Genomic DNA, 13,095 nt, shown 5'->3' with positions numbered 1-13,095 from the left:
CACAAGCCACAAAACCACAGCTCGCCCCTATACACGAAGCCAAGCCAAAGCACAACTAAGTGCAATACAGCCATCTTCTCAGGAAAACTCTTCACAAAGTTCAAGAGGTCAAGACACAAAGACTTTAGCAACTAATCCACACCTAATGACCCACCTAAGTGGTACTCAGGATATCACTCAAGAAATCACTCAAGGTATCTCTCAAGTAATTAAGGAACAAAAGAAGAAAAGGCACACTAGCCTGGGAACTTCCTCTCTGCCCAGAACATTGGAGGCTAGACACCACACCCCCTCTACAGTATTTATAGGAACTCAAACATTGAGATCCCGCTCTGTTCCAGTAACAAGAAGCCGAAAGCACCAGCCTGAAGATGACGAGTGAGACCTCGTCGAAACGTCGCCTAGACACCCCAACTTTTACACGGGAAGACACCCGAGGACACCAAAACCTGCATTCCTGTACCCGTGAAAATCTACGAAAGCATATATATATATATATATATATATATATATATATATATATCAAAGCTCAGGGGTACAGCATATGCTTTGCATGCAGAAGATACCAGGCTCAATCCCTCACATCTTCCAGACTCCTATATGTAAGCTCAGAGAGCTGCTGCCAGTCAAAGCAGACAGTACTGAGTTGATGGACGTGTGGAGGAAGAAGGAAGAACTCAAGAAGGATTAGGGAACCTGTTGCATTCCTTTTCTGGCTACAATGGTCCAGCAGCATCCCCCTTCCATCCTCCCCACCTATTGAGACTTGCTATTTTTCTCCCTAGGAGAAAAATGGCAGGGCATGTTTATGTCTCTTATTGAGGAGGACAGAATAGATGTTTTGAGACTACAGTTCCCATCATCCCTGACCACTGGTCCTGTTAGCTAGAGATGATGTAGTCCCAAAACATCTGGAGGGCCGAGTTTGCCTATGCCTGATCTAGTCCAACCTCCTGCAATGCGGAAATCTCAACATGTGCCCCTAAGCATGAAGTGGGCAAGGGTCTAAGGGCTGCAACTGACTAGCATGTGCTGCCAAGTGTTTAGGGCAGTCTTGCCAACCTGGAGCTCTCCACATGTTTTTGAGTACAGCACCCAACTACCCCAGCTTGCACAGCTAGGGTGCATGGGAATTGTAGTTCAGAACTTCTGAAGGGCACCAGGTTGAAGGAAGCTGGCTTAGGATCCTGTGACTGCCCTTCACACTCTACATATTTACTGTAGGACATGCAGATATGACCTTAAACTGGAGACAAGATTGCTGTTTAAAGTGTGAAGCAGCTTTCAGCTAGGTCATATCCCGGTCATCTGTAGTAACTGACGCATAACAAATGCTTTTGAATTCAATTTCTCCACAAAGTTTTCTCAGGTGAAGTGGGGAAGGAGGAGGAAAGAGCCTCCCAATTCTTTAATTTTTTTCTGTATATCTGTTTGTGATGCTTATCACCTGCCAGATGCCATCAAGCCCTTTTGTGTATGTGCAGCTGGCTGCTGGGTTGTGGGGGGGGGGGTAAGTGGTTGAAATGTGACAGAGGCTTTTTGACTTCAGGTGTTGAGTAAGCTGCAGAAGCAGATGAACCCTTCCGAAAGAGAGAAGAACCTATTTTAATGCAAATGTCTCCGGGAATAAAATGAAATCCTGTGGGAACAAAAAAAACCTTCGGAATCTGCAGAAGCTGCACAATCTATTTGATTGTCCCTAAATAGATATATTCTCTCCCTCCTCTCCCACCCCACTGCTGCCAAAGTTATCCAAGAGATGTCATCTGTTCAGTAAAGAGAACGCTCACATGCAAAGTAGGTCAAATCAGAACACATACACACAATGTGAAAAACAGGGAAACACTAAGCTCAAAGATGGAAGGGTGGGGATCTCACAAAGAACCGCATGAAATATTAACATTTCACTTACAAATCTGCATAGGCCCTCATAAACAATGGAAATGGCTGAGGGAACAGGTAAATATTTGAGTGGAATGAGGTGCTTTTGTCTGGTGTGATAGGCGTAAATCGACATTTTTCATAGTATTAAGGCTAGCCTGTTTAAATGGGTAGTAACCAGGTGTTTTTTTAAAGCCAGAACTCGCCGGAACCCAATTCTGGCACCTCTCAGGTGGGTGCCATTGCCATTCTAAGAGAATGAGGGAGGTGTTCACGGTGAGTTCTGGCACCTTTTTCTAGAAAAACAGCAGTGGTAGTAACTGAACAGAATCAGTCCCACTTCCAGCACATTCAGTAATTAGAGGACCCAGGGAAGGTTTACAGCTTTTTGGCTTTGCAGTGAGAAGGGAGGCGGAGCTACGACCTATGCATACAATTGTTATTGTAGAGAAGGAGAAAGGGCTCCTGACAAAAGCAATGCATGCTGTGGTTAGTCTCAAGTAGGCAAGGGCCACATTCACACACTGAAAGCACTACCATACCACTTTAAACAGTCACAGCTTCCCCCCCAAAGAATCCTGGGAGCTGTAGTTTGTTAAGAGTGCCAAGAGTTGTTAGTAGTTTTGCTCCAAGAGCTCTAATTGCCAGAGTGGTTTAACAATCATTCCCCCTTCAAAGAAATCTCTGGGGATCGTCACTCTCTGAGGGGAATGGGCATCTTCTAACAATGCTCTCAAATCACAGCTCCCAGCATTCTTTAGGGGAAGCCATGACTGTTTAAAGCAGTACCACAGCACCACTTTAAATGTACGTTGTGGATGTGGCCAAGGCCTTTCTTTAACGGAGGCCTTCCATTGGATCAGGCGAGAGGGCTCAAGTCTCAGCATTTTCTTCCTAGCCAGACACAAGAGCAGTACAGAACAGATTGTAAGATTAAGAACACTTGGTGTCTGTGCTTGTCTCAGTGGCATTGTTCTGAAGGACAGTTCTTACACCAGCAAACTGTTCAGGACAGCTGGTGTGATTTTCTTCCTTTGCACTGTCAGGATGTCCTTGGCAAAGTCACGTGGCGATTTTGTAGCAATTTGGCTTTCTCATTGGGATTGGCTCTACCGTCATTGTCATGTGATGTGCCTTCTGGTTTTCTGATGGGCTGAGCACACCTGCTACAATGCAGCAGGGTGCTTTATCCAACTCCCCCCCCCCCATTTTCTACAATGAAACTTTTAATCTAAAGGAGAGGTTGAGAACGTGGTGGCCCTCCAGATGTTGCTGGACTTCAGCTCCCATTATCTCTGATCATTAGCCATGCTGGCTGGGGATGAGGGAATTGCATTCCAGAGAGCTCCCAAGCTTCGCACCCCAATCTAAAATAACAAAAGTGCTGAGTCCTGCTTTCCTTCAGGTCAGTTGCTCGAATTCAGTGCTGTCTGAAGCGGTGACTTATCTGGTCTGCTCCTGTGGTGTCATATGGCATTAGGGAATAGACAGGTGGGTATAAAGGTAAAGGGACCCCTGACCGTTAGGTCCAGTCGTGACCGACTCTGGGGTTAGGCGCTCATCTCGCTTTACTGGCCAAGGGAGCCGGCGTACAGCTTCCGGGTCATGTGGCCAGCATGACTAAGCCACTTCTGGTGAACCAGAGCAACGCACGGAAACGCCATTTACCTTCCCTATTTATCTACTTGCACTTTGACGTGCTTTTGAACTGCTAGGTTGGCAGGAGCAGGGACCGAGCAACGGGAGCTCACCCCGTCACGGGGATTTGAACTGCTGACCTTCTGATTGGCAAGTCCTAGGCTCTGTGGTTTAACCCACAGCGCCACCCACGTCCCATTGGGTATATGTTGGCTCAAATAGCCAAGTGGGGAGGTTTGGCAGATCTAATTAGCTCCATGGGCTAGAATTCCCCATCTCTGCTCTATAGTGTATGACAGCCCACAGGCACACACTGGCTGAAAAAATGCACTGAACAAATCCATTCTCTCTCTCTCTCTCTCTCTCTCTCTCTCACCCACCCACCCACCCACCCACCCACACAAGGCTAGACCAGAATAAATAAGCCATCCACAAGAACAGTGGAAAATTATATCAGCTTAACATAACACAGGGCAGGAGGTTGCTTTTCCAAAGACCTGTGATAGATCTGCTTGCTACTGAGATTAACCCATCACAGTATCGTGAAAGCCCCTCTGAGGATAAAGCTTCGGGTGACAAAACCTGGAAAGCATTTTCTTCCCTCCCTAGCTAATCAAACTAAATCACTGTAAACAAAGCAAAAAATTGCCTCTGGACAGCTATGAAAGATTTCAGTCTACAATGCATTTAGGTATTAGGGGACCCTTCCTTTGTCCCAAACTAGGTCAGTTATAGACGAGATGTTGCTATAGTAATTTTCATACTATTTTATCATTCTCACTCCCCCCCTCTTGCAATTTACATGGATTGTAGGCTACAGTGAAGGCTGTTATCCTGTCCTTTGAAGATCAGCTTTAGCCCAAATTTAACATGGTATCTTCTTCAGTTGTTCCTTGGCCTGCTTTCCTTTGTACCATGAGAACAGAGAACAAATGTGCACCATTAGCACAACACCCACTCCTCACCTTTGTCCTAATTTCACACAGAATATTTGTCCAGCTAGCCCAGCAGCTGACAAGAACTGCAGGGCCCCAGATAGAGATCTTAAGCATCACTTGTATTTTTTTGTTCACATATCTGGAAATGCCAGTTATTCAATAATGTGGAACTAGGGATAAGGTAGAAATTTGGCAAAAGTTTGCATTTAAAGGCAAACCTACCAAATCCGGACTTTTCAAAAGAATGCACAAATCGAGACACAGGCACCCTTCAAAATTTGCACCCAAATTTGCACCCAAGTTATGGGTGAAACCCCCCTGCCCAGTAAATAGTAGGGTAAAATGTGTGTGTGTGTGTGTGTGTGTGTGTGTGTGTATATATATATGCTTTAGACAATGCTTTAGACAAGTCAGAACACAAACCCAAACTTTGGCTCAGATATGTTGACGACACCTTTGTAATTTGGCCACACGGGAAGGAAAAACTGGATAGCTTCCTCACACATCTCAACAACTTACACCCCAAAATACAATTCACTATGGAAATAGAAGCCAACAACCAACTTCCCTTCCTTGACGTCCTAATCTACAAAAAACCTGATGGCTCCCTAGGACACACTATCTACCAGAAAAAAACACACACCAACCGCTACTTACATGCACAATCACACCACCACCCTGCACAAATAAACTCCGTAGCCAAGACTCTCATCTCCAGAACCAAACGCCTGGCTGACAAAGACCACTTGACAACTGAGTTACAGAATCTCTCAAATGTGTTAATTGCCAATGGATACCAGCAAAACAGGATTACGAAGCTAATCCAAAAGGAAACACCCCCCAAAAACCAAGACACAGAAGAAAACAATGGCATGGCCCTCCTTCCTTATATCAAGGGCACTACAGATAAAATTAGCAAAATCCTCCATAAACACAATATCAAAACAGCCTTTTGCACCAACCAAAAAATAGCCAATATCCTCAGAAACCCCAAGGATAAAATCCAGTTGGAAAACCAAGGGATCTATGAAATACCCTGCAAAGTCTGCCCAGCCACGTACATTGGACAAACAAACAGACGAATAAATGCACGTATCGCAGAACACAAGAATGCCGTCAAAAAAGAAGAAAAAACTTCCTCTCTTTTCCAACACATGAAAGAAACAGGACACGAAATTAATTTTGCAGATTCCAAATTGCTCTTTAACACGGAACATCACCACAAGAGAATAATCATGGAAGCCATCGAGATAGAGAAACACCCTCACAACATGAACAAGCGTGACGACACATCCCGCTTGCCAGACATCTGGAAATTAGCCCTCCCCACAAAAACTGACACCAGATCCAGAGGCACACAGAACGCCAACACCAATCAACCACACCAGACCCAAACCCAGACCCTCTCCACAGATGAATTACTGACACCATCCAGTAGCCAATCCATGGTGGCACCTCCGGATGCTGCACCCCCCTGCAATCCCGACACAGATCTGGCTGACACAAGCCACAAAACCACAGCTCGCCCCTATACACGAAGCCAAGCCAAAGCACAACTAAGTGCAATACAGCCATCTTCTCAGGAAAACTCTTCACAAAGTTCAAGAGGTCAAGACACAAAGACTTTAGCAACTAATCCACACCTAATGACCCACCTAAGTGGTACTCAGGATATCACTCAAGAAATCACTCAAGGTATCTCTCAAGTAATTAAGGAACAAAAGAAGAAAAGGCACACTAGCCTGGGAACTTCCTCTCTGCCCAGAACATTGGAGGCTAGACACCACACCCCCTCTACAGTATTTATAGGAACTCAAACATTGAGATCCCGCTCTGTTCCAGTAACAAGAAGCCGAAAGCACCAGCCTGAAGATGACGAGTGAGACCTCGTCGAAACGTCGCCTAGACACCCCAACTTTTACACGGGAAGACACCCGAGGACACCAAAACCTGCATATATATATATATATATATATATATATATATATATATATATATATATATAATTTGTAAGAAAAACATACAAAGATGTGTCATATTAGAGGAGATCTCTTGCAAAAATTGCATACAAAAAGGTCTACACTAGGATAAATTTGTGCTAAAATGCTTATGAATTTTCATGAGAATATTTTTTCAATTACAAATTGCTGCAGGAATGAGAACTGGACTTTAGACTAAAAAAGAAGAAATAGAGAGAACCAACATTAACCGATCAACTCATCCCTACTTGGAACCTTCTGCATCCAAATTGTGTTCTCTACCACTGAGCTACACTCCTCGGTCACAACTGTGCAGTTGCAGAAAGAACAGCTGAAAATGCAGACCTGGGCCATGCTGTATCTCTCATGCCTCCCTGTAGCTCAGGGCTGAGTCATTTCTGTCCCTCTGAATTCCAGGCTTGGTCCTCATGAAGATCTAGAATTTCAAGATGAAAAAAAGGGTTTAAACTATCTTATTCTCTTTTTAGCCTGATAATGAGGGGGGGGGTGACAGAGGGAGAGAGGAAGTAGGAAGGTTTATGTGTTGATGGAATACTGTGGTCCAAGTGGAAAACCTGAGTTGAGTTACAAAGCTATCCAACAAGGTGTTCTCCAGATGTTGCAGACTAAAACTCCCACCTGCCCTCACAAATTTAGCCAATAGTTAGGGATGATAGGGTAGGGGCTGTAGTACACCACATTTGGAGGGCACCTTGTTGACTTCTTTGTTTCTTAGCAAATTTGCACAAGTCACAGAAGGATTGAAGCTCCCCCCCCTTTTCTTCTTCTTAGGGACACTGCAGAATTCTTTGGCGAAAGTTTGTTGCAGGGCTTAATTATTGTGCTGAACTCCAAGTTGCAGGGCTTTGAATTTTTGCTTATATGCAAACTTATTTGCTGTCTAGTTTTATGCACATTATTCCTTAAGGGAAAACAATGTCCTGCTGACATCAGCTGTATTCTTTCTGCTAAGTCACTGCACTTCAGCTTACGAAGAACTTTCTGCCCATGGTCTGTTATCTGTTATCTGACCAACCTACATCTTGCCCTCAGGGGGGAAGAGAGAGAAGGTGGAACAACCTGGTGGGATGCCCACCATGTAAGCTCCTCGTATTCCAGCTGAGATGTCCTCTCTCCCTCCCAAAGCTGCTGCCATTGAGCTCGTACTCCAGAGCCATCTTGCCCTGACAAAAGGAGAGATCTGGCTTTCCAAAAGTTCCCCTTCTTTGCAGCTTGTTTTTGCTACTTCCTTATATTGGTTTAATAATTTTGTGTGAATCTCTTTGTGAGGTTTGCCTGAAAAGTCGTATAGGTAATATATTAAATAAATATCATGCTCGTTGATTTTATTGGACACTGAGAACAAAGAAGTATCCAGAAACAAAAGCTTTAATGCTAATACATTGGGGGAGGGATTGGCAACCCGTCACAGCAGTTGGTGGGGATTTGGAATTCTGCTTCTTGACTCCCCCATTTTGTGGATCCAAAGCTGAAGTGACCAGAGCATGGAGTACAGTAGCCAAGTCATCTCTATCTAAAAGGGCTACTGAGTCATTGAGGTCACCTGAGCCTCCAGTGACAATGTTGGATCCAGAAGTATCCCCTAAGCTTTGAACCTGCTTCTTCCAGGGCATAGCAAGCCTGCCCAGAGCAGGCCATCTCCCCATCTCTTGAATCCAATAATTCAGAACACATAATACCTCTGTCTTATCAAGATTTGGCTTGAATGTATTGGCATACATCCATATGCTCAGATGCTGCAATAGGAGAGCCTAGTCTGTAGTGTCTTCCTTACCCATTGACTCCCTTGGATTACATAAGGAATAAACAGAAAACAGCAAGTGCCTGAGAAGTTGTTCTATTGATTTTAATGTATAATGTTACTTCTTTTTCCAGCTTCTTTCTGAACTTTGCTCTGCTCCTGGTTACAGCTTTCTTTTTGTTTTTGGGCATCACTTTGGCTCCAGTTTATGATTTATTTACTGTATTATTTTAGAAGATTTACCGGTATTTCCCACCTTTTGCTCTCCCCTCCCCCCCAACCCCACACAGTCAAGTGGTCCTCTGTTCCCTTATCAATTTGTGAAGTCTAGTGCACATTTTCCCCAACAGTTCAGCAGTTTTTATGTAGTGAAATATACTTGGGCCTGGCTTCACCCATTACTGAAAACCTATGTAGACATTTCCTCTGTGTAGCAAACTGTAATGTGTGAAGTTAGCCAAAAGGTGACTCACTGCAGATGCAAATATAATGGTCTTTTGTTATAGGAATGGAAGAATATTAATCCTTGACATTGATCACTAGTGCTCCTAGTCACAGTCTGCAAAAGCATCACTTGCTCCTTCTAAAGTTCCCAGCTTTTTAGAACAGCATCCCAACATCCATTGCTAATCATGTCAGAACGTATCCTTGGCCAATGCTATCAGCATCCTTTAACATTACTCCTCAGATTTGTCACTGTTGCCATTAAGTATTCATGGGTACTTTCATTCATACTACCAGCATCCATCAGCCACAGTTCTGGCACTCATCAGTAATGCTGTTACTCACCATCTATTAGCAACACAACCATTGACCCTCACCAAGGCTACCAACATTGTTTATCAACAGCACTGGCATTCATCATTAACATTACCCACTTCCATTAGCAGAGCTATGGCCATCTATCACTGTTCTTTCCCCATCTTCCCTCAATACCAGTACTCACTAATACTGCAGCATCTTTTATCAGTGCCAGCAACACATGTCACCAACATCCATCAATACTGCCATTAGCATCTATCTCTTGTGCCACCCATATCCATCACTGATACTGCTGGCATCCATCAACAAGGCCACCAGCATCAATTGCCAGTACAGTTAGAAGATGTTGCCAATGCCCTCCAGCATCCTGTCAGCAACAGCATCCCATGTGGATGCTGTTGGCAGAACTCAGCTACCTTCTAAAGAGGGAGAGCCTCAGGCTCCATCCTTCTACTCACCTTGGAGCTTTCTTAATTTAAAATGCCCCACTGAGACAGTGGAGGAACAAGCCTATTGTTTGTAATTCTGCTTTTGTCTATGCATGCTACAGCAGCTCAAATATAGCTGTGCTATAATTAACTTTAATTAATAATCATCAAGGCAGTGCATACGAGCAATTGTGTCTGGGTTACGCTGACTGCTAAATGGCATTGTTTCCCTTAACTCCACTCCTTGGGAAGTTAGATTTCTGCGTAGGCTCACCCAGTTGCATGGATTCAGTTGGCATGTGATGAAGACAACAATGGTAAGTATGATATTACAGGTGTCAGATTAGCCTTGGCTGGAAGAATTTGCACCAACGGAATGAAAAAGAGTTCTGTGCATCTCTAGACTCCCTAGGTCTCATGAGTGCCATGTAAATGCCCAGTGAATAACACTGATACCATCTAAAAGAGCTGACCTCTTCACACAGACGGTCAGGTTAGTGCAATGTCCTTTACAATAACAATGCCTGAAATGTACCAGGAAGACATTGTTAGTGTACATTATTTTTCTATCATTTATACCCCACCTTTCTTCTATCTATAAGACCATAAGAAGAGCCTACTGAGTCTAGGATCCTGTTCCTACAGTGGCCAACCAGATGCCTATGAGAAGCCCACAAGCAAGACCTGAGCACAACAGCACTTTTATCATGTGCTTTCCTGCAACTGTGGTTTCCAGCAACTAGTATTAATTAACTCTATCACAGAACCCAATGCAGTATGAGTCTCAGGCAGCGAGCCACCCAGGCACTAACCACACCCAGGCCTCCATAGCCTCAGCAAGGTGGTGTCCTCCTTACTGCCCATGGACCATAAACAACAGTATTCATTTAATGACAAAATTTGTTGAGGAAAAGATACCTGTCATGTGACCAGCAATCATTACAGTGGTACCTCAGGTTACAGATGCTTCAGGTTACAGACTCCACTAACCCAGAAATAGTACCTCGGGTTAAAAACTTTGCTTCAGGATGAGAACAAAAATTGTGCGGTGGCGGCATGGCGGCAGCGGGAGGCCCCATTAGCTAAAATGGTACCTCAGGTTAAGAACAGTTTCAGGTTAAGAATGGACCTCTAGAATGAATTAAGTTCTTAACGCGAGGTACCACTGTATTATTAGTTTGCTTCCAAATGTTATTTAAATGGCTGCTTGAAACCTAACTCCCACCCTATTCCAAGAGAATCAAAGGAGTTTGGAGGACTGCCCAGACATTACACCCACTGTTGGCTTGAATGCACTTATACAGGGAGAAGAGCAGCTTCAGTCACAAACTGAGCCACCTCCTGATGCACAGTGAGTATGAGATCTGAAGAACTTACGCACTTGCAAAATGACCACAGACCATGTGCGCATAGCCTATGCATGCGCAGTCTGTATGTGCACAGCACGTCCTGTTTCACCGCTTGAGATGAGACAGGAAGTGCTGCCCCCACCATACTGCTTAGCCTCATCTCATGGGTGGGCCAGGCCTGGTGTACAGAATCTTTCTGAATTTATGCCGAATGCATATGTGGACGGGGTCTGGACCAAAAGGCATTTACACATACACCTATATGCATTCAGTCAGGATTGGACCTAACATCTTCCCAGTTCCTAGACATAAGAACAGCCTGCTGGATCAGGCCAATGGCCCATCTAGCACAACATCCCAATCTCACAGTGTCCAACCAGATACCCCTGACATCAACTTGTTCTTGTGGGTATGTGCTACACATTGTGCCACACTTTCCATGATGGTGGGGAAGAGACATGAAGGTAAAGCAGCTGGACAGTAGCAGCTGAAAGAAAGATTGAGGAGTTATAAAAGAACTCTGAATGTGTCAGCACCTTCAGCCACATGGTGAAACTAGGATTCACCTAGTAGCTGACCAAAAGCCCAAGACACCACCTACCCATACAGCCCATACACACCACTAGTCATTGCTATACTCCCTTCCTTCCTTTGACATGACTGACAACTGCCCACTCATATACACCTTCATATGCAGGTAGAAGCAAAAGTCACCTCACTGTGACTGCGTGGCAACATTTAGCACAGCCCAAGGTAGGAAGGGAATTGCACTGCTCTCCTCTGAACAATCCAAGAGCCAAGGATGCTCGTGGCTTCTGAATAACCTAAACCTTTGCTTTGCTTGAAGATTCCCCTCCTTTTCTCTCTATTTCAGTCTCCTCCCTCCTTGGGACTTTGATATTGTGGAGGTCCCCTCCCTTCGCTTCAAATCCTTCAGTTCTGCAGTTGGAACAGCTAAATTGTGAGGCCCTGAAGCACAGGATGCAGTAAGTATAGCCAGGAGGGTATTTAAGTAGCTGGATCCTTCCCCTGGATAATATCCACTAACAGAAGTTTGATGGGGAGAATGTGTTTCTTGGCTTGATGAGTCCATTTAGTGTTCAGAAACTAATGACAGAAAATACTTCCATTAGAGCAAGGAATGCCCTCAACAACTGACAGAAAAACAAGGCAGATGTGTCAATTACAGAATGATTTGTTACCGAAGACTCTAGATGCTGATGTTTTGGATTAGCTGGAAAAAAATATTTTTGAAGCTTTATTAATTGTTACCAGCCTTTAGACCCATTAATAAATGCAATAAAATGTGATTAATAGCATATGCTGTATAAATTAGGGAAGAAAACTTGGGGTCATCACAGAAAACCATTTCCTAAGTGGGAAGTTGGCATGGTGCATGTGTAACTACTTGGTAAGCCAATAACTTGTGTCGCCCTGTTAAGTAGGGAGTCAACTCCTAACATTTTGCGGCTTTTCTGGATGAGCGAGCAGACACAAGCTGCCAAACAGTTGCACGGGAAACTTTATCAGCCCATGATAGATTCATTGCCTGTATCATACTGCAAAGTTGTGTGGTGATTTCCCAAGACATCAGGTGTGGCAAAATGCTTGTCTGTATGGGCTTGGTTTCTGGTAAGGTGGAGGTGTGACAAGATTCTCCTCACCATTTGACAGGGCACTATGGATAGCAGACTTACCATGTAGCTGTGCACACTGGGATACGTTAACCACTTGGTAAACGAAAATCTGTGTGAACTGTATTGGCTTCAGATAGTTCAGAATATGGCTAAGGTAAAGGTAAAGGGACCCCTGACCATTAGGTCCAGTCGTGACTGACTCTGGGGTTGCGGTGCTCATCTGGCTTTATTGGCCGAGGGAGCCGGCGTTTGTCCGCAGACAGCTTCAGGGTCATGTGGCCAGCAAGACTAAACCACTTCTGGCGAACCAGAGCAGCGTATGGAAATGCCGTGTACCTTCCCGCCGGAGCGGTACCTATTTATCTACTTGCACTTTGACGTGCTTTCGAACTGCTAGGTTGGCAGGAGCAGGGACTGAACAACGGGAGCTCACCCCATCGAGGGGATTCGAACTGCCGACCTTCTGATCAGCAAGTCCTAGGCTCTGTGGTTTAACCCACAGCGCCACCCACGTCCCCCGATCACTGGCTAGAACAGGCCAAATTACATTGAGACACATATTGCTGGTAGCGAAATATCTCTACGAGCTACCAGTTTATTTCTAGGCACAATACAAGCTGCTGGTCTTGACATTTAAAGCTCTGTTACACCTTGGTATCTGAACAGTGGCACTGGTGAAAGCAGCCCCTGCCAAGGGAGCAGGCCTCCCACAATACCTGGA

At 44.7% G+C, this 13,095-nt stretch overlaps 2 protein-coding genes across 3 annotated transcripts in view; one reads left to right on the top strand and one right to left on the bottom strand.

Moving 5' to 3' along the window:
* Positions 1-13,095, top strand: part of TGIF2 (TGFB induced factor homeobox 2) — a 371,431-nt gene that overhangs the window by 148,952 nt on the left and 209,384 nt on the right. The gene's annotated exons all lie outside the window — the stretch shown is intronic.
* Positions 1-13,095, bottom strand: part of DLGAP4 (DLG associated protein 4) — a 334,346-nt gene that overhangs the window by 126,635 nt on the left and 194,616 nt on the right. The window contains exon 3 of one of the 2 annotated variants that reach the window (XM_083746168.1): positions 6,782-6,872. The exons of the other annotated variant lie outside the window; for it this stretch is intronic. The gene's annotated coding sequence lies outside the window, so the exon portion shown is untranslated. The remainder of the gene's footprint in view (positions 1-6,781; positions 6,873-13,095) is intronic. 2 annotated transcript variants of the gene reach the window in all.

Source organism: Podarcis gaigeae, assembly GCF_964106915.1.
Source record: "Podarcis gaigeae genome assembly, chromosome: 6".
NCBI classification, from domain to species: domain Eukaryota; kingdom Metazoa; phylum Chordata; class Lepidosauria; order Squamata; family Lacertidae; genus Podarcis; species Podarcis gaigeae.
This window is presented reverse-complemented; position numbering and strand designations above follow the sequence as displayed.